The sequence below is a fragment of the Lemur catta genome, chromosome 11, assembly GCF_020740605.2.
Source record: "Lemur catta isolate mLemCat1 chromosome 11, mLemCat1.pri, whole genome shotgun sequence".
NCBI lineage: Eukaryota > Metazoa > Chordata > Mammalia > Primates > Lemuridae > Lemur > Lemur catta.
The window spans coordinates 16045030-16072067 of NC_059138.1; the positions used below are offsets into that span (position 1 = coordinate 16045030).

Below are 27038 nucleotides of genomic sequence, written 5' to 3' on the forward strand. Positions count from 1 at the left end.
GAAAAAAAATAGCACATATTTTGGATGTCAGATTCTTAATGTTTTGACCCTTTCAAAGAAAAACGCACTACTCCGTAGCCAGTTGGGGTGCGAGAGCCAGATCAGGGACAGAACATGTTCAAATGGGCTTCCGACTAACAAGTAAAGAGGGAAAATTGGCCCACCTACAATAACTTGTTTAGGAAACATTAAAAATAGCCCATCCAAGGAGATTTTTGCTAGACCACTTGTAAATAGTTTTGCTTAAATGTAATTTAAGATCATTTATCTAAAGTACTTCCATTGTCCCTGAGCTACCAGTCAATTAAACTTCAAGTGTGATGAAAACACATCCAAGACTAGTTTTATAAGCCTTTCATTAAAGTGAAAAGGACTGAGTAGAAGATTCTGAATGACATATTTTGGACAGAGAGGGTTTTTTGAAGGTTCTCAACCAGGAGGAGGGGTGGTTAGAAGCGAACGGGGATCATTTCAGAATATCCTGAATAGCTTTTTAAAACAGCCCACCGCTATCAGCCTGTGTGGTTTGAAAAACGTTCCAGCTGATTCTGACTGTACTCCGTACTCCTCTCCATAGTTATGATTCCCTAGGGAGATAAGGTAATATTAGAAGTATTAATGTGATATAAGTGAATGCTGCTTTTGTCAATTAATTGAATTTAATTCATTTCAGTATTTGTTGAGCCTCTACTTTGTGTTTGAGGTGCTCAGTACTGGACATGAGGATGGGATATACAAAGGTCAATAAAAATTATTCCTGCTTTCCAGTGAAACCCAATTGATTGGTCAGATATACTACACGGAGGTTTATGCTCCGTGTAGAAGGTTTATGCTGTGAGAACCACTAATTCTGACCAGGGCAATAAGGAGGTGGTGATATATGAATTGAACCTTGAACTATGGATTGACTTTCAATCAGTAGAGAGTGAATGGAAAAGCATCCAAGACCAACGAAACAGTCTTAGCTGACAGCACATGTTGATAGACTCAGGCTTGGGAAAATCTGCAGGCGACCTGGGTGGTTAGTCATTCCTCCCCGGCCTGGGAGTAGCCAAGAGGCTTGCCCACACACACCTCACCGCTGCACTGTCAGCTGAAAGGGAATGGAGAGGCATTCTCAGACTGAGAATGCAAAGGCTGAGAACACAATGAAGGCCCAAGCAGATCTCACGGGTAAACTTTGGATTTCACAAATCTGCTGCCATTTCAAAAATTGGCACACATTTGCGTGGGTGAGAAAGAGAGATCTTCATCCACCATGGGGAGAGACTGATGAAGAAGTCAATGGTTTGATCCTCTCATTGGCCACTTCAATGGTTGTTGTAGCTGTCACCCCAGGAAGCCATCTCAGAGGGCACACTGTTGTCCTGGGGTGCTAGACAAGAGGGTATTGACTACTGGAAGAACAGCATGTATATATCTTCCTAGTAGTGAGTTCACAGTACATATTCTTGTAAATAAATTATGGTATAATTATACTAAATGGAGAAAGGGCAAACAGATCCCCCATCAGGCATAATCTGGTAGTTCAAAGGCATGTCAGAAAGTGGGAACATTTAGGAAACACTGATTAAGACAGCTAAGAGTAACCCATTGGAGGATTTGCTATCTCCAACCATTGATTTCTTTCATATGGGTAGGATTTACATCAATTTGCTGAAAATGCAGGATTAGACAGCAATTGGCAACTAGTCATAATATGTTCACTTTTAGTAAGCATTTATTATTCTTACGTTTATACTACCTCTGAGAACAATATTAATCAATTTAAATACTTTTATAAAAATTCAATATCTACAAAGTATTTTGGTGACTTTACTATTTCTGTAAGCCATCCAAGATTCCTTTTAAAAGTTTATAGTCTTTGGTTTTCTAAATTTTGTCAAAAATGGGGGGAAAAATCCTTAAACTCAAGAGTGTTCTTGTGGAATTTGGCTCCCAAGTCCCATTTCTGTCTGTATAGTTTAATTTTTTTCTAACAATGAAAATATGTTCTCATCACCTCTGCAATACAAAGTCGAATGTTGGCTCACAGACTTTTGTGATTGTGAGTAAGCTGTCAAGGCATTAATATTTTAGTGGCTCCAAAGTTAATTTGAGGGAATTTTAATCTTATTTTCTTTGTTTTCCACTGTGACTACCCTAAACCTCTCTTTTCATGTTGGAAAATAAAAAATGACAGACATGACTAAAACTGACAGTCAAAATATAGACAATTATACCTTGTTGAATATACATTTTGTTCTAGATGAAGTTCTCCTGGAACAGACATGGGCCGAAAGTAACGTATATCAACTTGGTAAAAAATTTGTGGCTACAACAGGAGAGGACTAATATTTATTGAGTCTCTGTAGGCACTGTGTTAAATTATTTATATTATTTCATTTAGTTCTTACAATTCCTAGCCTCCCACCACCATTTTTATTTATTTATTTTTTTATGTAGAGGAGGAAATGGAAGCTCAAAAGGGTTGATTATTTTACCTAGGTTCTCACATCTAGTACAGACCTATACCTTTTGTACTATACCCAAGTTCTCTCTGTGTGTCAATCCTGATCTATCAGCTTCAGCTGCCCAAAATAGTGTATTGAAAAGAATTTTAAAGCCACGAGCAAGAATGCTATGATCCATTAGCAAGAGCCCATGAGCAAGATTGGTGACAAGTATACTATTTGTGCCCCCAGTATTATAGTAAGATGCCTCCATGAACTTTTATTGGTAATTTTAGCTTGAAAGTAGGCAGCTGGGAGGAGTATAAAATCCTCATGAACTCCAGCCTTAATATTCTTTCCTTACTAAATATAGATTTTCCATGATATAGTCTTTCCCCTGGTTGCAGCATTTTCTTATCATTATTTTTATCCTAAAATATCCAACTACATTTTTTTAGTCCCTTGGCAATGAGCCCCTCACTACCTATATTCAAAGAGTTAGCTCAGTGTTATGATCAATGTCATATTGTTGGAAATTTATTTTAAATTACCTTAGTGTAGACTGTGTATAAATTAATTCTAATCTGCACCCTAGGAACTATTAGTATATGAAGGACCCTAGTCAGGAATAGACACTCCAGAAAGCACAAAGCTGTTATTTTTTTATACTATTGTTTAAATCCATACCTCAAGGTCCAAATGTTGGCATAAAAGATAGAGAAACAGTTTTTCACTGGGCTAATGAGTAGGTGTTCCATATATGTAATTGGATTGGATGGAAAGTTTTGTACAGGCATCTCTATCCTTGTGTACAGGGGTTAAGAAATCTACAAACCCATCATTTAGAGGAGTGCCATAGATCTAGGATTTTATTCAGGCCGGTGCCCATTTAATGAAAGTTTCTGTCCTGGCTAGAATGTAAGCTGACCCCACCATCAAAACATTCTAACATTTTCCAGGTAGCGAACCTTTTGTACAAGGTGCTTGTCAGAGCACTTAAAAGGATGGAGTTTGGACTTCACCAAGTATATGGAATAGTCTTTGTAGTTGTTTTTGTGCCTACTTGCTAACTAATGTTTGCATGTGTGGCTAAATTTAGTCTCTGAGACTTGTTTCCATTTTAGCATGTGACCTGGCATTGAGGTTATCTGGGAGGAAGCAATGCCTACATCTGAAAATTGGAGACTATTGACATTCACCATGACAACTGAACAGGCGAATTAGCTTAGGGCATTTGATAACAACCAGTTATTGTGGGAAGTCTAATAGAGACCTCTTCTTCCTCCGCTGCTCTCCCTGGACCCCAGTATTCCAGGGTTACTCGCTGGAATGAAGCTGGAGAAGTTCAGAGCCAGAGCCCTACAACTCTAAACCAATAAGCCTCTAGCCTGGGGTCAGTGCGGTGGGGGTGGGAGCAGAACTTTGAATCAGAGGAGATGAGATTTAAGTTTTAAAATAAACATTTATCATTCTTGAGTTTAGAAACTGGGCAGAGATGTAATCAAAGGGCCTGTGTAGCTAATAATAAAAGGAAGTTTGACATACAACAGTTAGGGATACTGATAGGGAAAAATATAAAATCAATCAGTTTCTATATCCCCAATGAATTCAGACTCCTCAAGGAACCCATCATGCTATCATGAGAAGAATTTTGTATGGTTGTGCTAATGCTTTAATATATATAAAATCTGAGGTCTTCAGATCTAATATTCTTCAAATCCTCAAGGAGCAAGATTTCCATTTCTCCCATTAGGAGAATCATTCCTATTTTAAAAAGATGGAGCATGGAAAAATAGAAATTAGGACCAGGGGCCAACTCTTCTGACCATCATGACTCTTCTCTACTTGCACACAGAGAATCTTCCTCCCCTGACAGCTGTCATCTCAGAGGGAGGCAACAAATTACCTTTCAAAATATACTCAAGGCTAAATCTCCACTAAATAGTTTAATTTTTTCAATTAATAATATAGACTATTATTAATTTTTTTCACCTATTTAAAGAAATAGTGAAGGCAAATGAGAAACTATCCCATGGGGATGCCTCTGCAATCCAGGTAATGCCCTAAGACTGCTCAGAATATTGGCTCTTGGCTTGCAACTCCCAGGAGAAGATCTGGAAAGTTTTCTTTGGATTAACTTGTTCAAGAAAAAGGATCTAGAGGTATAGGTATTTAGATATTGCCATAGGAGAAAAACTGGCCCATTTTCTGCCTATCAGTGCCTCTGTACCTAGAGCTTTCAATCAGCTTTTTACTGCTTCACTCTTATATGTGGACAGGCAGCCAAGGATCACTAGAATTCTGAAGAAAGAATGAAAGATAGAGACCAGCACAAATAAGAGAAAATAGGAACAGAGAGGAAGCTCGATCAGGCAAGGGCAGAAATACACTTAAAAATATAAATGATATTTCCAGGGAGATGAGAGAACTATTGTATCTATGAAAAAAGATCAGGGTGTTACAAAAAAGGAATGTTCAACAACAAGAAGAGCAAAAGAAAACCCTTAGAAATTAAAAATATTACAATTAAAAACAATATATAGCCAAAGTTAAGTAGACTCCTAGAAATTGGAATAAAATGCAGAAAAGTAGAAAATAGTTGAGAAAATATAAACTCAGAGAATTGGTTTGAGAAGTCCAACCTCTCAATAATTCAGTTAGAGCTAAGTTAGAGCTAGAGAGGTGGGAAACAGAGGGAGAAAGAAGGGGGGAGGGAAGAGAGAAAGAGAAGGGCAGAAAATAGAAAATGGTGAAAAGGAAATTATCACCGATATAAGAAAATTTCTAATTAAAATTATATTTTTCTAGATTGAACAGGCCCACTAAGTGTTCAGCAGAATGAATACAAATCCAAATGATACCAGGGTACATTGTCATAAAATTGTGGAATACTGAAGTTAAAAAGAAGACCCTAGGTACTACTGGAGAGAAAACAATCAGGCAACATACAAATATATTCAGTAACAAAAATGACATCAGACTTGCTAAGGTCAGCATTGGAATCTAGAAGATGATAAAGATAATGCAGGTATGTCTTGAGAAGTTTTAGGGAAAATGATTTCCAGCCTAGAATTCTATGCCTAGCCAAATAGTTAATCAAGTATGAGGTAAATCAAAGACACTTAAGGCAATTAAGTTCCCCAAAATGTGGTCTTCTCTGGACTTTTGTTCAGGATGCTCCTCCATCAAAATGATCTTCCCCATCAAAGCAGGAGTATAAAAAAAGAATGGGATCCAGGAAATGGAGGATTCAAATTTCAGCCCACATACAAAGGAAATTCCTTTCAATCCTAGGAAGGAAATGCCTAAGATAACTGTGAAGTGAAGATTTAGAACAGCTAGGTCTGTATCAAACCTAAAAAATGCCAAGAAGTTTCCAGAAATGATATCTTTAAAGAAGAAAAAATTGACAAATTACCTGATGTATTTGACTATATTGAAAAGGGTTCAATTTCCTGTCAGGTACTCTGGGGAAGGCATTAATGACAGAAAATTAAGCAGGTAAAAGAAATGAAGTCATTATTAAATCATGGGGGTGTTAGGAAGGAAGGTAGTAACATGAAAAATAAAATGTAATGATAGTATACAATGTGGTCAACTAGGAGAAATATTCATGCAGTTATAATAATGTTGGAAGATGTGTTGAAGGGGGGGGTTGTGTGAAAGTACTAACTCCTTATTTCTAATAGTATAAAGGTAATGAGTAATGTCTAACATTAATAAAGCCACAGTAATCAAGACAGTTTTGTATTGGTGCAAGAATAGACAAATAGATCTATGGAACAGAAGAGAAACTACAGAAATAGAATCCCCCCTATATGTAAGAAAATTGACTTTCAATAAGGAGTCAATGCAATTCATACAAAAAGGAAAGTTTTTTTCACCAAATTGTTCTGGAACAATAAGATAAACACATGGAAAAAGTTAAACTCAACTGCTACCTGACATTGTAAATAAATATTAATTCTACATGGACCATAGACCTAAACACAAAAACCAAAAAAGTAAAATTTCATAAAAAAATAGGATAACTTTGTATCCTGGGATTATGAAAATATTTCTTAAAGAGGAAGGAAAAAGCACCAGCCATAAGATATAAAAGAATGATAAATTGAAATTCATAAAAATATAAAACTTTAGCTTATTAAAAGACAACATCAAGGAAATGAAAATGTGGGCCTCTGACTGGGAGAAAATATGTATAATACATATATATGACTTGTATTCAGAAAGTACAATGAGCTCCTACAAAATAATAATGAATAAACAGTTTTAATTTAAAAATTGGGCCAAAAACGTGAATAGAACCCTCATAAAAGACATACAAATGTTCAGTAAGAACAAAACATATGCTCAATATCATTTGACACTGGAAAAATATAAAATAAGACCACAATGAGATGCCACTTAACGACTACTAGAAGGATTTAAATTAAAAAGACTAACTACTCGAAATATCATCAACGGTAAGGAACCACTAGAATGCTAATCTATTGCTTATGAGAGTTAAAAATGACATCATTACATTGGTAAACATTTTGGCAATTTCTTACAAACACAAACACATACCTTAGATCCAGAAACTATGCTTCTGGGTTTTTATCCAAAAAAAATAAAAACTTAGGTATGTACACACACACACACACACACACACGCACTGAATGTTATACAGATGGTCTTGGACTTATGATGGACTCACAATTTTTTGACTTTACAATGGTATAAAACATTGCAATTTCAATGTACCTATAATTTTAAATTTTGATTTTTTCCTGGGCTAGGGATATGCAGTACATTAGGTTCAACATTTTATTACAAAATAAACTTTGTGTTAGATGATTTTGCCTAACTATGTTCTGAACACGTTTAAGATAGGCTAGGCTAAGTAAGCTATGATGATCAGTAGGTTAGACGTATTAAATGCATCTTTTACTTATAATATTTTCAACTTACAATGGGTTTATCAGGACACAACCCCATTGTAATTTGAGAACCATCTGTAGTATCTTTATTCACAACATCCTAAACTGTAAATACTCAATTGACCATTGATAGAACAATGGAAAACAAATTATATATATTAATTCTATGAAATGTTATTCATCAATTTAAAAAAAGAACTACTTATACATGAAAAAACATGGATGAATTATGAAAACCTTAGATTGCATGAAGAAAACCAGACAAAAAACAATATATACTGCTTGATTCCATCTATATGAATTCCAAGAATAGACACATGCAATCTATAGTGACAGAAATCAGAACAATGGATGTCTAAGTTAAGCAATAGGGTAATGGGGAATGACATTTTACACACACACATACACACACACACACACACACACACATATATACACACACATATATTACACTTAAATTTTGAATATTTCTTTGTATAAGAATTTACTTTTTCACTTCAATTACAAAAAACTACCAGAGACAATAAAACAAATTATATTGGCAGAGGAGAGGGCAGCCAGACTGACAGCCAACTTCTCCTAAATAATAATAGATGTTCGAAGAAAATGGAATACTATCTTCAATGTGCCAAGCAAATATATTCTATACCCAGCTAAACTAATATTCAAGAGTGAACACTAAATAAAAAGCAAAAAGTCTATTTTTACCAAGTCTAAAAGAGTTTACAACCCAAAGTCTCTTTCTGAAAGAATTACTAAAGAATAAACTCAGCAAATGGTATTTGAACTGAGAAAGGAGGAGTGGGGATGCTGGAAGCAAGGATGACTATAGAAATCAATAAAATATATTGGGAGATTATTTTAAGCATTAGCTCTTTTTAAAAAAAAATAAATAACTGACCTTTCAGGGTTTAAAAACAAAATAGAAATAAACTATTAAACAATGATAGCTTGTAGGATGAACAGGGATAGGGTGGAGGGAAAACAAAGTTTATACTTTATAATATCTGCATATTAAATTATAAAAATAAAAATAGGATCTTTGTACTCAAAAAGTAAACACTAACAGGGAACAAATAAACATAATAAAAATCAGGAAAGAAGAAAATAAAGGAGCAAAGAATACACATGGAAAAGAAATATGTAAAATAAAATATTTAAATCAAAACTAAATTACCTTGTTCCAAAAAGTCAGACAATATAGAAAGAGGACTTTTATACTGTAGGCTAGTTCCTTTTCAGAATAATATGTTCAATATGTCTTACACAATGAATACAATACATAGGGCCTAAAAATTCTGGAAACTCAGGGATAATAGTATCTTTATGACACCTTTTTAAGATTAAAAAATTGGACTTATTGCTTTAAATTTAGAGATACTTTACTTGAAATATTGTCAGAAGCTTGAAGAAAAATATATTGAGCAAATGTTTTTAAAATGTAACTAATATATTGTTTAAAATTAAGTTTATCCTATGTTTTCAGATTTTTCAGACATCCTAATGTATTCCATAATAATTAATATATGAATGTATCTCATACATTAAATGATAGACACCTCTCTGACTAGATTTTGAAATCTATATGTTATTAATGAGAAACCTATTTTAAAATAATTATACAGAAATATGAAAAAATAAAAGATTTTAAATTTATGTAATAAGTAAATAACAATTGAAAGCAAGATGTAGCAATATTAATAGCAGACAAATTAAATACTTTAAGGGGAATTACTTAATGATGAAATGAATATTCTATCAGCAAAATTTCAAAATTATGAACTTATGTGTATCAAATGACATAGCCTTAAAACATGAAAAATAATAATCACAAATTTTACAAGGAGAAATGAACAGATCTACAATCATTGTGGGAGACCCTGACACAACTTCCTGGAAATTAATAGATTAAGAAAATTTTTAAAAATTAGTATAATATAAGAGACTTGAACCATACACTTAAATTAAATTGAAAATGTTTAAGTGAATTAGAAGCCCTAAAGTAGAAATGTTTATTTTTGTTTTATTATAACATCTAACGTAAAACACCTGGCTTTAAGAAAAATCAAAACGTTTGTGTTAGATACTCTATTGATACAAAATTAATTAATCAGAAAAATTTTTGCTCTTACTATCTAGAATTATAAAATCCTTTTTTGTGTACATGTGTCAAAATGTTCTGCAATTTATCAAATTAATCTTTTTTTTATAGCCCTGACTTTCTGTACCACCTAAAGATATTTTCTTCTTTAGGTTAATTCTATTCTCTTTTCATCTTTTCTCTTATATTTTGTTTCCTTCCCAGTCTTCTAATCATTATCATCCTCTTGGATCTTTTCTATCAGATTTCTGAGAGATTTTTAAAATATTTATGAACTGTTCCTTGTCTTTCTTGATGAAAAAAACACATAAGTACAATTTCCATCTAATCACCAGCTATTCCCTCTGTGTGCAAGCTGTAACAACCTTGCCCGATCACTGTCATGGTATTTTCTACCAAGTCTTTTATAAATATTAAATAGTGCATTTTTCCACGTTGTGCCCCAAGTGAAGCAGGGTCTCTTTATATACCAGAAGGCCAATCGGAATGACACATGTTTGCTTTATCAACCTCTGTAAACGTCTAGTGGTAATTTATATTGATTACATAATAAGAAACTCCATCCCGGGTACAACATGTTCTTTCAGCTGCAGAGCCACACCTGTAGAAACGCTAACTCACATCTGGTTCCATAAATCTGTTCTTTCTGATCCTCTGGAGAGATACTTTTATGTAAACTATATAGCTACACGTGGAACAGGAAAGACCAAAGCAGATGGCTAAACCTAGTAACCATTTCCACTCCAAGCTTTAAGCTCTTACTTTCTTCCTTGACTTTGATGTCTTTCTATTTGAGAGTTGGTTCAATTATTTCTTTTATGAAAGGTGTCTTTTACTGGCTTTATTTATGCTTTGACAGCCAATTCAAAGTGCTCATACTGTTGATATTAGGAAGTTTGAAGGAATTTCTCTGAGTCAAGAATACAAATGTCATTCATAGATAAGTAGATTCCTCCCAATTATTAATAGCTTTTTGATGTGAAGATACTGAAGAAGATACCTCCATTTCCTCATCATTATATATTTTCATCTTTATTGAGTCAGTTGCCTCTGTCAGATTGTATCTCTACACAAAATCAACATTAAAGACATACCAACCGTAATAAATCCAATAACTATTTACCTTGCAGGCAACTCATTTGTAACTAGTATTTGAAATACATTCAGCTTTTTTTTCCCCTATAAAGTGAATTGTCAATAAAGGCACAATGGTAAATAAATAAACTTTAGATAGAAAGGACAACAACAAGCCTTATGCAGGAAAGTTATAAAGCCACACACCCAAACAACCTTAGTGCTGGGAGAGACCACGTCTAATCCAGCCCCATCATTATAAGTTGATTCCCCAGAAGACTGGGTCGCCTGCCTGACTCCATCAGGTTGCTCAAAGGCAGAGACGGAATTAAATGGATTCTTCTTGCTAGTGTCTGCTGCTAACTCATATTTCAAAGAAAGCTTGGGAGCTCAGTATGTGGAAGACTGTTATTGAGATGATTTCTAGAAAGCAAGCCACTCTGTAACTTACTTATCTACTTGTTACTAATAGGTATTTTTCCTGAATTGTGGTGTTTTAGCTGGCCAAAACTTTTAGATCTCAAGATTTTGGGGAACGTGGATCTCGTCTTCTTTTTTTCTATTAGTGTCAAAGCTCCCACAAGTCACTGTGGTATGATGCAACGTTAAGAGCAGAGTTTCAGCAATTCAACAACCAGGTAAACCTTTTCACTCCAATGTCTAAAACTGTGGAATTGGGTGGGTGGGTGAGGGGTGATGCTGGATATTACCCCCTGTTTGGAATGACCAGCCTTAGTGGCAGCAGCAATGAAGTTCTAACATCTGGCATCAGAGTGGAGCAGGCTGAGCAATCTGCTAATGGTCTCAAGGAAAACAAACTAGAGGAGGGTATTACAGGGGGAAAGTCCTCAAGAGATTGCCGATCGGTAAGCATATGTTGAAGAAAAGAGTTGGCTTACACAATTTTCATTCATGTATTAATAGAATTGCATCAATAACTCCACAATGTGCATAGGAAAATTTCCCCATATAAACATTATTCTATTCTAAGGAGCTTAAAAGATAAATAAAAAACACTAGGTAAAAACTAAGGAAATCCAAATAAAGGATGGACTTGCATTAAAAATAATGTATCAATATTGTTTATTTATACTAAATGCACCACAGCTAATGTTAACAATAGGGGGAATTGGTTGCAGGGCCTAAGATAACTCTGTAATATTCCTACAACTTTTCTATAAATCTAAAAGTATTCTAAAATAAACTTTTATTTAAAGAATAATAAAAATAAATAATTTGACCCATCCATATGATGGCTTGTGCAAGCTTGGCCCCATGCACAATTGCTAGGATCAAACATACTTTTCTTCTACTCTTTTTCTTAGGTTCCTAGAGCATTTTTCAATGTTAATATGTTCACCTATAGATAGTAAAATCACAGAGATTACAAAGCACAAGCACTTTCACATATGTGATCTCATGTGTTAGAAATTTAAATGCTGAAGAAAGATAATTTTAGTGAGTCTGAGGGCAGTAAGATTCTAAGATTCTACAATTGTACACTATGTGCTTTGGTCTCAGATGATGCTTTTATAAGAAAAATCTTTTCTGACTACATTAGAGGGAAAGTTTCAATTAAATGGTAATGTGTCTTAACCATCCCTTTTCAGCACTGTAGGGTTTCAGAGTGTCTCCAACCCAAACAAGACGATTCTCAATGTTGCTTTTAAAGATGAGGATGGAAAGGAATGTACTTGCCCAGAAGCCTTAAAAAAAAAAAAAAAAAGGAAAAAAAGAATGGCTGGAATTGGGGTTGGGACAGCCCCAGAAGGATTAGCTGAAGTTGTTAGGCAGGGGACAGTGGTTGGAAACCTCAAATTTTGAACTTGATGCATATGACTTACATCTTGCCCCCAAAATCCAGCCAGCAAAAGTCTTCATATTTCAAAGGAAAAAGAAAAGAAAACTGTGTCTGTATTTTAAATGACACTTTACCTCCTAAAATCCCTTTGTATTAAAGATCACATTGCTCCCTACTTTGGCGTCGTAGAAAAGGGAAAAGGCTATTAGCAGTTTCTAATTAGAAGCTGGAGGCACAAGGAAGCCATTCAAAGCCACACAGGTTATCAGCTGTAGACATGAGGCAGGAACTCAGCCACTTTCCTATTTAGGGCACCACCTGGAGTCTGAGGCCCCCACAAAATGTAACGGCAAAGACTCCAAAAACTTAAACTTCACTGCAAATCCTCTCTGGAAAAAGAATTGTCAATCTAGGAACTACTCACAATGGAAAGAGCAATTGATTTATTTTAACAGCATATCTAAGAGCAGAAATACACAAAGGCATGAAATTAAAAAAAATTTAAAAACCCAGATTTACTCTCAAACCCATACACTCCTCCTTTCCCGTTTATTCAGACACAGCTGGGTCAGCAGCTCCAGGCTGGCTGACACTAATGACTCCACCGAGCCTCAGGGCAATAGGGAACTCGTTGGATGGATATTTCCTTCCCACCATTGCACAACTGTATACCTGCCCTGCAGAATGTGGTTAAGTATTGTTGTCATCATAAATCTTCGTGAAAAGACATATCTAAGCAAGAGAACCATAGACCACCATGGTTAAAGCAGGAGGCCGCCCAACCGTAACAGAGCATTTCCAACTGTAGAAGTCTCATTGGGAGAAGAAAATGGAAAGTAGAAGAAAAAGAGGAATGAGAATAAAGGAGGAGGAGGAGGAAGAGGAGGGAGGGAAGGAAGGAGGAAGAAAGGAAGGTGAGAACCTTAACAGAACCCTTATTTCCTTTCATAAAATATCTTATTTCACTGTTTTCTCATTCGTTAATTTTTAAGATACTTGAAAAGAGGAGAGAAAGAAAGTTATGGTTGAAATTCCCAAATAAGTAAGTAAATAAATAAAAACGATGAGAGCAGCTTCTTGCAGCTGACCAAGTGCTATACTGTCACGTTCTTCAGACATCTGTGGACTGGCTTCCGGTTATTTGCGAGAGAAAAATATTCTTCCTTTTCCATTTCCAAGTTGAGAAGGAGCTTCAGGCCTTCCTTGCACATCCCTAAGTCTAACAAATATCCTAATAATTGGGCTGATTTTTCAAAATGAACCATAAGTTGCAGATGAGTGAGTCATAAAAAGAACTCCATTTGAAGGAGACTGAAGTAAATGTTTATTCTAGCCTCTCGCCCCAAAGTTTATTTCTACTTCTGTTGAACCTACAGCAGCCATTGCTGGGCCTTCGTATACATCCCTTTAGAGGCTAAAACAAGCTGGATTACTGAAGTCATCATGAATGCAAGGGACAGTTGGCTTCAACTGCCACTTTCTTTCTGTTTTTCAGGCCATACATTTTCGTCATTTTCAACTCTGGTGTGTACATATACGAAATGTGTCCTGTGACAACCTAGACACATACATAGTACATATCTGCATAGCAGTGACAGGCATGGCTGCTTATGGGGTATAGGATTGTTCTGGTCTCTGCTGCCAGAGGTGCTGCCGTGGTAGACAGTCCAGTCAGGGCTCCTCTGAGACCCAAAGCCCCCTGTAGCACCGGTGGTTTATTGTGAAGTACATGTGTGCGCACACGTATGCCCAGCTGCGCCTTGATTTGTCTCCAAAACACAGGGAATACGTCCTGCGTGTATCACGGCAGACAAGCAGGGCCTCCCTGAGCTGCGATCCAGACTGTACCAAAAAAGGGGACGTGAAGGGAGAAGAGGAATTCGAGTGGTGAGAGGAGATACACAGAGGAGAGTGAGGAGGAGATAAAGGAAGATAAAAACACACATTGAAAAAAATACATAAAAGTTCCTGGGGTGGAAATAAAAAAAAAGATTAGAACATAAAACTCTTAAAAAAGAAAGGTACAGAAGGAGTGAGTGGTTGATAGAGGAAGAGAGATTTATGAGAGCAGAAAACTACACCATGCATAGGATAACCATCCATCATCCATCCGCTTTGCCCGAGACGGTCCCAGTTTAGGACTGTTATTTTAGGGATATTATTGATAGCTCCTCCTTTCCCTCTCAGAAGTGTCCCAGTGGGGATGAGAAAGGGCAGAGTGACCCTGTCTATAGACTAGCCCTGGCCTAAGACAGACAGTGGCCCTAAGCAGGACCACTGGGAAAGGGACACCAAGAAGAGCTTTAAGGAAGGGAGAAAAGGAAACAACGGCTAAAAATAACTTTTAAAAAAAGTGTGGGAAGAAGACTAGACATAATACGTGGGCACGTGTAACCAACTGGGCCAGACGTGGGTAAAGTGAGCGGGGCCGTTGAGAGGAAAAGTGTAGAAGAATTTAAGGATGGATAGAGAAGAGACAGAATAAAACAAAGACTAAGAGACAAGTGATTCAGGGCGCAAACATGTGTAGGCTTCTAATATTTTCCCCTGCGTCTGGGGATTAGCGGTTATGATCAGCACGTATAAAAATGACTGAACATGGCCACCCTCTCTTTCCGCCCTGCACAGGCATGGCACAGGGTCCCATCTGTTGCTGCCTCCCTGGCCCCAGCTGGCTTCTGCAGAGCCACTCACCTCTCAGTGCTCTGCCTCCCAGACCGTGGGCTGCCTTGGCCAGTCCTCCCCCACCGTCCCCTCCCCAGCTTCCGGTGGCCGCCTGCCAGATAATCTGCCACCGTGGTTTCACAGCCTCCCACAGATAGACCACAGCATGCGAAGCTGCGCCTCAGTGCGTCATTTCTGAGACCTCTTTTGACTTTTCACTGGATCAGAATTTCATATTGCAAAAGGCAGAAAGTAAATGTCAAGGGCAAGTTCAAAAGGCCACGTGATTTCCGGCAAAGCATCCCCTTAGACCCAGAGGGAAGATGGAATATCAGCAGCAGTAGGGTCTTCCGCACTTGGGGTTTCAGAAAATATGCTGTGTGGATTTCTACCACCATTTTTTTTTTTTATTTCAGCTCATCATGGGGGTACATAAGTTCAGGTCATATACATTGTCCATGTCCCACCCATCCCCCCGAGTCAGAGTCCCAAGCGCGTCCATTCTCATTCTCCAGACAGTGCGCCTGGCACTCATCATTCTACCACCATTTTGAATTGGGACGTATTATGGGTTGAATTTTGTCTCCCCCAAATGCATATGTTGAAGTCCTAACCCTCAGTATCTCATACTGTGAACTTATTTGGAGACAGGATCATTACGGAGGTAATCAAGTTAAAATGAGGTCATTAGGGTGGCCTCTAGTCCAATACAGCTGGTCTCTTTACAAGAGGAGGAAATGTGGCCATAGGTACACATTCCGGGAGAACGCCAAGAGAACATGAAGACAGCCATCTACAAGCCAAGGAGAGAGGCCTGGAACAGAGCTCTTTCCTCATAGCTCTTGAAGGAACCTACCCTGCCGACACATTGATCTGAGACTTCTAACTTCCATCCAAAACTGTGGCAAAATAAATTTCCGTTTGTGGCATTTTGTTATGGCAGCCCTAATAACCTAATATCCCAGATGCAGTCTCGTCAAAGATGGGAGTTAGGAGTACACCAGATGATTTACAGTATTTGTCATTTCCCTGAGGAGACTAACTAAGTAATGCTCCTTTGGGCACTCTCTATGGCAAGATTGGACCGGCTGACCTTCAGGAAATAATTTCAACTGCCCATGCCTCAGTTTCTCCCTCTGTGAAGTTGGTTACTGAGCCCGTGTTCTGAAGTCCCCACTGTGACTGATTCTTAAAGCTAAGAGTGATCCCATGAATGTCCTGAGTCTGGGCAAATTTAAATGTCAAACTTAAATGTAGAGTCTTATTAATAAATACTATTTCTGAGACTGGCTGACAAGGTCAAGGGGACTCTAACTTTTTCTAGGAAATAAATCACTGGGCAGATAGGTATAGTCGTCGACTTCCCACCGGATCCTCAAAGAATCAGTTGTTTGGCCTTTTAAATATCTAAATTTGACATAATCAAACATTAAATCAGCTTGAAGCATTTGCACAAGTAGTCTAATCCTTCAGTACCTAATTCCAGAATATCTCCTTTGCATCAGGGAGAAGGGTGTAAACTGCTGGTTAAACTATCTCTGCTACCAGGAAAGAAAACACAAAAGGATTTCTGCAGCCTTCTTTTTGTCTTTTCCTAACTGCTGCAGGCCTAGATTCTCATCCTAACTCTGACTTGAGCAATCTCTCCCATCAATAGCGAAAGAAATGGTGTTTAGCTCTGTTTCCTTATACGGCAGGGAATGACAGCGTGCCTGTCTATTTAAACTGCAGTGCGGCTCCCGGACAAATTGCAATGATTAGTTATGGAAAACTCCTGCTCTGCTTTCCATTGCTTTCCTGAGGGAAGACACAGAACAGACAGCTGGAGAGAAATGGAAAGGGCTGGAGTCAGGGGGCTGCCATTTGTCAGCTCTGGTCCTCAACCAGAACAGTGTCTTGCCACATAGCAAGTGTGCCAGCAAGGTAGCTGAATGCACAAGCTTATCTCCGCAATCTGTAAGTGCTCCCGATAACTGTCAATCCATGGCTCACTGCTATGTGCTCTGTCTCCCAAGTTCAGTATATTTTCTCCAGATAAATCCCAACCTTCTCTCTCTCTCTCTCTCTCTCTCTCTCTCTCTGTTTCTCTTTCTCTTTTCCCCTCCCTCCCTCTTTTCTCTCTCCCTCTCTCATTCCAGGTCTAAAACACCGAAAATCTACAAAACCAACCCAGCCTTAGGAATACCAGCCAGGAATAATAAAACTCTTTAGTCATACAAGATAAAGATGATTTAGAATGTTAAAGGCAGCACACAGATCTGTTGACAAGGGTGAGGGGGAAAACCTTCTGGTTGAAGGACAAAGGAGCTTGTCTGCTTCTGTAGAACAGGGAGGTCCATGCTTCGGAGACAGATAAGACTAGTTAGAAATTGCTTATACTGGCCTGAAATAGGGTTTCCTAGAACTTGGATCTATTTGTTCTAGTCTTACCTCCAGGAGAACCCAAACATGACATAAGTCAGCTCTTTTTATTGCATCTACAGGATGACCTGGAGGCACCGTGGGAGAGTGTGTGGCCGAGGGTGTCACAGCCCCTTGCCTACAGGGAGCCTCCGTGGGAAATCGCGGCTGATAACCGCCAGTGTGTAATTTAGTGTCTGTCGTGTGCAAAGCAGTTTAGAGATATTACTTCTAACAGTTATGACAATTACAAAATAGAGGAGGAATCCTTCCCATTTTAAAAGTGAAGAAACAGATGAGAAAACGGTAAATTTGAGATTCAATGGCAAGTCCTCCTGACTCCAAAGTTTTTTCTCAGATATGTCACATTTCCAGAGCCACACACAAAAGAGGAGTTTCTGTCACTTGGAGTAACTAGTGACAGGCAGCACAGCATGCTAGTCAAGCATGTGGACTACAGAGCCAGATTATCTGGGTTTGGATCCTGGCTCTGCTCCTTACTAGCTGTATGACCTTAGCCGTGTTACTTAAGCTAATTGTAACTCAGTTTCTCCATCTGTAAAACCGGTTGTTAGGAGCTGTGGGCCACAACCTCCAGGCTGCAGACTAGTACCCTTCCGTAGCCTGTTGAGAACTGGGCCTCACAGCTGGAGGTCAGCAGGGGTGAGGGAGCAAAGCTTCATCTGTATTTACAGCTGCTCCCCATCACTCGCATCGCTGCATAAGCTCCGCCTCCTGTCAGTTCAGCAGTGGCATTAGAGTTTCATAGGAGCATGAACCCTACTGTAAACTGCACATGTGAGGGATCTAGGTTGCACGCTCCTTATGAGAATCAATGCCAGATGATCTGAGATGGAGCTGAGGCGGTGATGCTGGTGCTGGGGAGTGGCTGTAAAAACAGATTATCATTAGCAGAGAGGTTAACAAATAAAAACAAAGTGCACAATAAATGTAATACGTTTGAATCATCCAGAAACCATCCACTGTGCTTCCAACTCCCGCCATGCACAAAGCCAGACAAGGTCCCTGCTTTCATGGGCTTATGTTCTAAGAGCATAAGAATAAATAACCGAGCAAGAAAATATCCAATCGTAACCATACATTATGAATATGCATGCACTAAACAACATAGGTATTTTGATTAGCTCTCCTGTGTAGAGGCTAATTTTACCCCTCCATCCCTTTCGGTCAGTGATGTGCTAACAAATGTTTAACAATAAGCTTTGTGGGAAGGGAAGAGGAGTCAGTTTTGTAGCATGTGCTGATCAATTTCGGGCTCCTAACATAGCATCACTGAGTGAAGAATTGGGAAGAGAAGTGCTTAGTTGCACAGTCTCATACAGTACTTCCACCTCGCAGACACAATAGATGTAACGAACCTCAAAAGAATGGATAGTAACACACAGTAAAATAATGAGTAAGGAATGAGCTTTGAGTATTTGTCACCTTGGCTTTTCATATAATGTATTTAATTGTAAGTTTAGATAATTTAATTTTTGTGATGGCCGTATTTTACAACTGACTCTGAAAATTATTGAAAGTTTAGCAATCAGGTTTTGAGAGCCAGTATGCATCTGGGGTACATAGGAAGAAGGGCAGTGTCAGAGGGGAAGGGACACCTTGTCTGGGTGGTGTCAGAGTGCAGATGTGGATCCTAATCTAATTCCTTTTCAGCCACTTTTTTCCAACAAGCTCTGCTTCCATGTACACAGGGAAGCACCTGCCCTGTAAACCAAACAGCATCGGTACAAATATAGTAACAATTCTGGCATGCATGGAAAGAAATTCTTAGCTCTACAATATTTAGTGAATATAATTTATGTGCTCAGTGCTCTGAATATGGTAGATTCTTCTGTGCAATACAGAGGACCTAACTCCTAACTGTTGAGTAAAGGAAGACCCTAGAGATTAATTTTCTGTCTTTCTGCAAAAGTAAATTATCCCCCGTCCCTGCCCTCAAAGCCTCTTGTCTCTTGGGGCCCACATACTTCTGAAAGGGAAGCATCTAAGCCAGAGGCTGTGATGGCCCCAGACTTAGAGGAGATGTAGGGTAAGGGTGGAGGAAGCTTCTCCCCTTTTCCCATTTCGCAAAGAATGGAGAAAAACATCGTCCGTTTTTCCTAGTAAATGAAATATTTAAAGCAACTGATCTTCAAAACATCCTAGGAACAGAAATGTTTAAAAAGAAAAATTTTTCTAGATTCACCCCTCCCCCTACGCCTAAATTTCACTTAGTAATGGTGGCTGGAACAGGAAGTGGAAATACCATGAGAAATTTTATTCTTGCCACATTTCCAGGGCTTTACAAAAGCAAACACTGGAAATCTCATCAGAAAGTTTGACCTTATAGGGTTGATAGCTTTGTGCTTAAACCAACAAGAGTATGAGAAGCTGGAGGAATTTTCAGATAAGTATTACAGCTCTTCCAATGAAATTCTTCGGCAAAACTGATTATTTGGTTTATGCAGTTGTAACTGTTAGAAAGAAATTATTCAAAATTAAACAAATAGGTTTCTGAGGACTAAGTAACTACGGACATCTACTATCAATTACTTTAACCAAAGGTGTACAGGACTGTTTCTGAGCCAGGATGTTTTATCAGAGCCACCAGGGAGCTTTTACAAACCACAGATGCCTGGACCCCACTCTCCACCTACTGAACTGGAATCTCTAGGGGCTACGTCTCAGGGATGTGTATTTTTTAAAAATTCTACAGTTGATTTTGATTAAGACACTGGTTAAGATACACTGGTATATAGGCAAATTGGACTGCATTGTAGAATCCAAACTGGTGAACTGTTAAAATGGGATATGATCTCTTACTATCAGGAGAAGCGATCTAGTATACTAAAAAGGTTAACTGCCTGGGATTTAGGAGCTCTGTGTTCTAGAACTATCTCACCACTAATTAACTGGATGACCTCGGTCAACTCACTTGGTTTGTTCTTTCATTCAACAAATATTTATTGAGATTCTGCCATGTGCCAGGCACTGGGTAAATCCTAATGAAAAAAATAGATGTCCCCTGCTCTTATGAATCTTACTGACCAATAAGACATTAAAGAAACCTACAAATGCATATATAATTTTACCTTGTATGGCTAGGCTTTAGTTTGTCATCTGGAAAATGAAAAATAGATCACTGGTTCCTTTTTTAAAAGAATTTCTACTGAAGAGCCCAAATTTCTTGTCTTAACCTTCCCGCATACAATATAATTATATGTTTTGCGTCTACTCCTTTAGAAAACACAAAACCAAAAGCTATTATGCATTCAATAACTCTTAAACAAATTAGTATTTTATCATCATAATGCGACTATATATAGAAAACTAGTAGCACATATTGTGTAAGATGTATTACTTATTCAGCTCGCAAAACACTTGCTGCATATATGGATTTGTTTACCTCTTGCCATAATTTTGTGGCCTCCCAGGGATTCACGGCCCAGAGGTTAGGAACCTACATACTATATTAATGAAGAACAAAACATAGCCATGGCCCTTTTATTCCACAACAAATATTACTATCAATGATAGCATTTTTTTTTTCCTTCTCTGTGAGCTTAGACTCAGCCTTGGAATCCTTCTTAACATGCCAATTGGTTGGAGCTGACATACGGATGAAAAATTATATGTACTCCCTGGCTAAATGATCTCTTAAGGTCCTGCCTAGCTTAAACACTCTATGAACTTATGTATTCGATTCTGCTCTCTTGAGAAACACAAGTGCCTCCTCCCATGTCCACATAAAAGGATTCCAAATATTGGAAGGCATATACGTGGCCCCTCCATTTTCTTTCCTTTGGGATAAACAGCTCTAGATCCCTTATCTGTTCCTCCTATGTTTTGCTCTCCTGACCCTCTCCACCCTTTGATGCTCACCCCTGGATGCAACTTGGTCCACGTCTCTCTGAGGAATGAGCCCAGAACAGAGCACAGTGCTCCAAATGTGATCTGAACTGTACAGAATGCAGAGGATCTTTTACTCTGCTTTGATGAGCATCATCACAGGTATTCAGTGGATGAAAAATTACATTGCAAACATTGCCTAGACCTTAGGCAATTAATCACTTCCACTGATTAAGAGAACACTGGCTTTTATGTGCTCAGCTTATTAAGTATTATGATTTTCATTGGGATGTATTGGCTTTTATTTATTACAATTGTTAAATCATTATTTATTGACTTTTCAAGATGCCTGTATTTGAGTGGAGCCATATCATACCTATGGTTTATATGAAGTTTCTTGGCAACAAAACTATTCAAAATGTTTTTCTCTAGGATCTTTCTGAAATGGATGATTCTTATCTTGTGAGTTGCCAGTGGTGCAAATTTCCAGGTTAATCTACCTTAAGACCGGTTCACTGGCTCATGCCAAGGTGGTCATCAGGAACTGCATGACCATTCATCTTTGCTTCTCCAGGAATTCATTCATGTAAAAATTCAAATGATATCCACTGAGAGCTGTTGGACATTTCAGCTCATTTGCCTTCCACGCTCAATTTCTCTTCTAACTAAAATTGCCCACTGGGCTCTTCTAAACCCAGGGGTGAGCACTGGCTGGATTAGAGTAGTTCATCCGTAGGCACGCCCATGCCTTTGATGTCCTCCTCCTGCTAAGGGATTTGCCAAACAAAGACAACAGTTTTTTGGCTGAACCAATAAGATCTCTGCTCTCAGAATTTGACCTGGAAGCATAGAAGGAATTTTCCAGTTGATAGAACAATGGAAAGAAGCAGACACATGCCACAGCCGAGTTACATTAATGGAAACACACTGAGCAGAGATCCGTAGACCTCTGCTGGGATCCTTTTACCCACCTTGACTCTGACTCCACTTTCTGTGGACCCTGGTCCTATTTTAGTTTCTGCTCTTGGATTTCACTGTGATCCTACCTCCACTTGTGTTCTGATCCCATGCACCTTTGTCTTCTATGGGAATCAAGATTTTCCTCCACTGCCCAGTCTCATCTCCCTGAGCTCAAGGGTCTCTCGCCATTAATCACAAAGGGTGGGCTTACAAAGGACCTAAGGTTTCAGAGATTTTATCAGATTCTCAAAGGTCTTCATAATAACAACACAGGGAAGAACAACTGACAGGCACAACCTCACGTCTCCTTCACAGCCCGGGGCCATCCTTTCCTTCTGGCCATCCAACTGTGAGTTTGGGTGAGAAGCAGAGTGGCCCCTGACCACAAAACATGCTCTGACACCTACTGTGTCTGCTCAAGCAGATTTTCCAGTCTGGAACATACCCATGCTAGACCCTTGTGCTGTGTTCTGGGCTTTGACCTAGAGCCAGCCCCTGCAGATTGTCAGTGTTGGATCAGGAAAGCCCCACATTTGGCTTGGGACTGGGGGCGCTGGGGAAGAGGGTGGAGGTGGAGGACTTGGAGTAAGGAAGTTAGGGATGCTGCCAGGTGTCAGTTACAGCTGGGAGTACTAAGGACCGAGGCAAACAGAGGTGACAGACAAGCTCAGAGCAGCAGTCTGGTCTCAATACCAGCAGGAACCATAGCCAGGAGCTCCTGGTTACCTCACCCTCCCTGCAAGGCCCTGGCTTGACATGCTGGGATTCATTCCATGCCTTTGGCTGGAGGCAGAGAAGCTACCTCATTTACTGAAGCCTTTCTGTTGTCAGCACTTTGTTATTGGTCTTCTGCTCAACTGGATCTTCAGATTTCCCTGTCCCTGGATATCACCTTGTACCAATGATGGCCCCTCTTAGTCCACTTCCTTATATTTGTGTCCTCTTGGTCTCTGATCATCAAAACCAAAATTCAGACAACGTTGGAATTGACCAGCATTCACTGGACTTTGGACTTGGAGTTCTAGAAAGAACTAGGAGCCAGAAGGTACCACTCAAGGGTTCTTAAATATGAGAAAGGAGGAGATAATTAGAGATACTAGGTAAGAAGTGAAGGACACCAGCCAAGATGAGCATAATGTCCACAGGACTCAAATTGTGGGCATCTGAGGGTATATACAGCCTCATCTCTTTTGCACATCTTAACCTAACCACCGTGGGACACGGGAGAAACGTTGCAATGCCCATTCTACAGATGAGGGCGAAGGGTTGATGACATCTTCAAAGGTTAGGGTTATTTAAGTAGAGGAACCAGTACTAGAACTGAGGTCTCATAGTTGGTCTCATGAGTTAAGCCTGAGCTAAAAGTATCTCTCTAAGTTCCGCAGCTACTCAGAACTCATGGGCATCTTTCCAATGCCAACCTTGGATTAGCCTGACAGATGAAGGACTTGCAGTAAGGAGCTAACCATTCTCTTTTCAGGCTCTGAGAGAACTTACCCAGAAAACCCCTTTTTTCAGTCTGAAAATTCTTTGGCAGCATCTTTCTAACCTCCTCCTTGGTCCTACCATGCTATTTACATACCATTTTGTCAGCATATTTCCCTGGTGCCCCCACCACATTTCTGAGACACGTGGGGAGATGGGGAACTATCTAATCCCTTTTCATGCCTGTCTCTAAGTCACTTTTTTGTCTTGCTAAAGAAGGACTAGTAATCACGCTACCATGCAAATGGCAAATGGAGACAACTACGTGTGTTTTTAAGAAAATGCCTACTGAGGTACATTTTACTTATCAGAAAGAACAGAGAATACCCAGGCTGGATTCTGGAACTTTCCATGGCTGGCTACAGGACCATCCTATTCCATCCACGCAAGAGCAGAAGATTCTCAGGTCAGTCACAGGAGCCCATTAGAACTGTTAATAGCCTGCCTTACTGTTAGGAAGGCAGGCTATTAACAGTTCTAATGGGCTCCTGTATCTCATTTAAATCCTTTAAGATGAAGTTTGAGCCTGGTTCTCCTCTTAACTTTAATATAAGAATTGTGTATTTATATAAGGCAGTCTTTTGATTTGAATTATTTAAATTGCACATTCTATTGGCTTGAATACTGGAAATAATCCCACACATTACCTATAAATCAACCCATTGTATATTCCTTGTGTGTCCTAAGATCAACTCTTCTTTTGGTTGATTTTTTCCCCCCAGAATTTTGCTATTATAGTTCTCTTTATTAAATGATTTTAGTAAAATGAAAGTTCTCACACTGTGGCTTCTTTGTGCTCCGTTTACCTCCCTATCTGGGGATGTGTGTTCTAGCTAATATTCAACAGAAGGGAAGTAGCACAAAGAGCTGCCTGAAGTTCAACATAAACTAAAACCCTCTCAACTCCATCACTACATAGATAGTACCACACTTGCAGCATTACTCTGAAAAGCTTAAAGTGTTTTTGTGGTTGTTGAGCACATGAAGAGGAGGGCAGAGGGTGGTCATAGCAAGGTTTGAACTTTCAAGGATTTGGAGATGTTGGTTTCAAAATGGAATTTATCCTCAAATCCCAAGATTATAGATTTCCTTCCAAACTGCATTTCCTTCATGGTTTAGAGAACAGTTGAAAAAGAAATTGCTCTCCATATTTTGATTGACATTAAAAACACTGTGAAAATAGTTTGGAACTTGATCTCTTCAAGGGAAGGACAATAATCAAACTCTAGCTTTGGCCTGCAGCTTTTCTCTCACACTTACTCAGAACTGTTCCAGGGAAAGAAATTCACAGGGAATTCTGTTCTCATATATCACTTCTAGAAGGAGAGAGAGGCATTCTCAAGGAAATTCTCCCCAAACTTCTAAATACAAAGAGAAAACATTATTTAATGAATCTCAACCCAAAATTACTGACTTCCATGGAATGCAATCAAATTAAATCCATCTGAAGCTGGTAGGCTTTAACATCCAGCATTATTAAAAAATCATCAGATTTATTCTTCTTGCCACATAGCACCTAGTCTTCACTCAAGTTCTAGCTATATATGTCTTGTTTTTGCCAAGCACATTAGAAAGATTTTACTATTTCAGTTTGTAAGTTCATCTGCATAGTCTTGTTAGCAGAAGGGATCTATGAATACCAAGGACTTTGTTCTGATCCACCGTTTTTGACCATGTATTGCCACAGCACTAAAATCCCCCGCCCCATACAATCAGCTCTTTCTAAAAGGAATTCCAGGCTACCACCAACTAGCTGCCTTGTACTTCTGCTTCAGACACTCAAATACATCCACCTCGAAATAAAAGCCTGTCTCCTTTCTTTCTGGAGCACATTTCCAGTCAACAGCTTTTCAAATTCCCTAGACACACTCAGGCACACTTTCAAATAGAAAGTAAGATTTCTTAAGAAATAGGTAGGATGTTAAATGTGCTTTCTAAAAACACACCCACTGGCGCATGCATTCTCTTGTTATTAGGTTTTATAGGAAACATCAGGGTAGGCATCTTCTGTCTTAGCAAATATCCGATCATTGACATTAACCCCACCAGGGCACCAGGTGCTAGTGCTTTCTCTCCACCTGACCTTCCTTCCTTGGAGCTCTGGAAATCCAGTTCTTAAATACTGGTAGCAGAATTCAAAAATAAATGCCTTTGATTTTAAAAAATCATCCATTTTTGGCTTCTCATCCATCTAAAGAATTGATGCTTTTGTTTTAAAAGCAAAACCTCTTAAAGCTTTGGTAATAAAAGATGCAGGGGAGAGAGCTGGGTGAGCAGACTGGGACAAGAAGCCACTAACATTGGTCTGGGGCTATCAGGTACGATCCGTACGGCTCTCCTAAACAAAAGGCTGTCCTAATCAGAGCTGCCAATGCTCCCTAACATGAGTCTCTATATGATCTCTCCTCTTGTCCCAACTCCAAAAACAAAACTAGAAATCTCATCCTGTTCGCCTTCCGGGTACATCCGCAGAGCAGTGAAGCCCGGTCTGGCTCTGGGATTTTGCATGGTTTACTGCCTTGAATGATCTTGTATGCCTGGCTACCTTAGCCAGGAATGTTGACTGAAACCCAGAGAAAGTCCCCAGATTCTCTAGAAGAGCAAAAAGAAAGCCCTCTGTGCCTTACCTTGTAGGCTGAAACTTCTTCCCGAGCAGTCAGAAGGAAGGACTGATTTCTTTAAGCAGGAGCACACAGCAAGAGTGCAGGCAGGCAGGCAGCCTAATAATACACACTGCTCTATTCAATAAAACTCCAGACCGCCCTTCCTTGGCCCCTCCCAGAAGTCCATGCTAAGTGAACACATATCCTCTATGTTTACAGTCGGCAGGCGGTGGTATGCATTGTCCTGTAGTTTTTCTAATAGGCAGCCAATGACGCCACCCGGGCCAAGGTGGATGCAGCCTGCCTGTGGAGATGCCTGTCATTCCCTAGGCATGCTCAGGAAATCACTCATCAGAAAAACCAAGACCTAAAAAGCTCTGCAACTGCGTGCAGGCTGCCAAAACCAGCCTGCTCCATGCCCTTTTTTGGTTATCCTTAGCAGGGCCTCTGGAAGTGGATCCATTGTCAGGAACAATCATAAGAAATGTTAATCTTGGAGAAAGAGGCTGTCTTGTAGAACACAAATGGAGCTTTAAAAAGAAAGCACAGTTTATGAAACAAAAAGTTAACAGTAGATAGGTTTATTGGAGGTGGGGGGTGGGGAAGGCTTTTTAACAGAGGGAGCCTTGGTAGTGTATTTTCTTTTCAAAGTAGTTGCACGTACAAAATGAATTTAAGTTGTTATGCAATTCTAAAACCTGAAATGGGCAGGAGCCATTTAGTTTGCTGTGCAGACTAAATTCCAGC

The 27038-nt window shown here is 39.0% G+C and overlaps 1 protein-coding gene across 3 annotated transcripts in view; it reads right to left on the reverse strand.

Moving 5' to 3' along the window:
- The window catches only part of CALD1 (caldesmon 1), a 168978-nt gene extending 142146 nt beyond the window's left edge, over window positions 1–26832 (reverse strand). For all 3 annotated transcript variants that reach the window (XM_045564856.1, XM_045564855.1, XM_045564851.1), the window contains exon 1: window positions 26316–26832. The gene's annotated coding sequence lies outside the window, so the exon portion shown is untranslated. The remainder of the gene's footprint in view (window positions 1–26315) is intronic.
- Window positions 26833–27038: the final 206 nt, after the last annotated feature.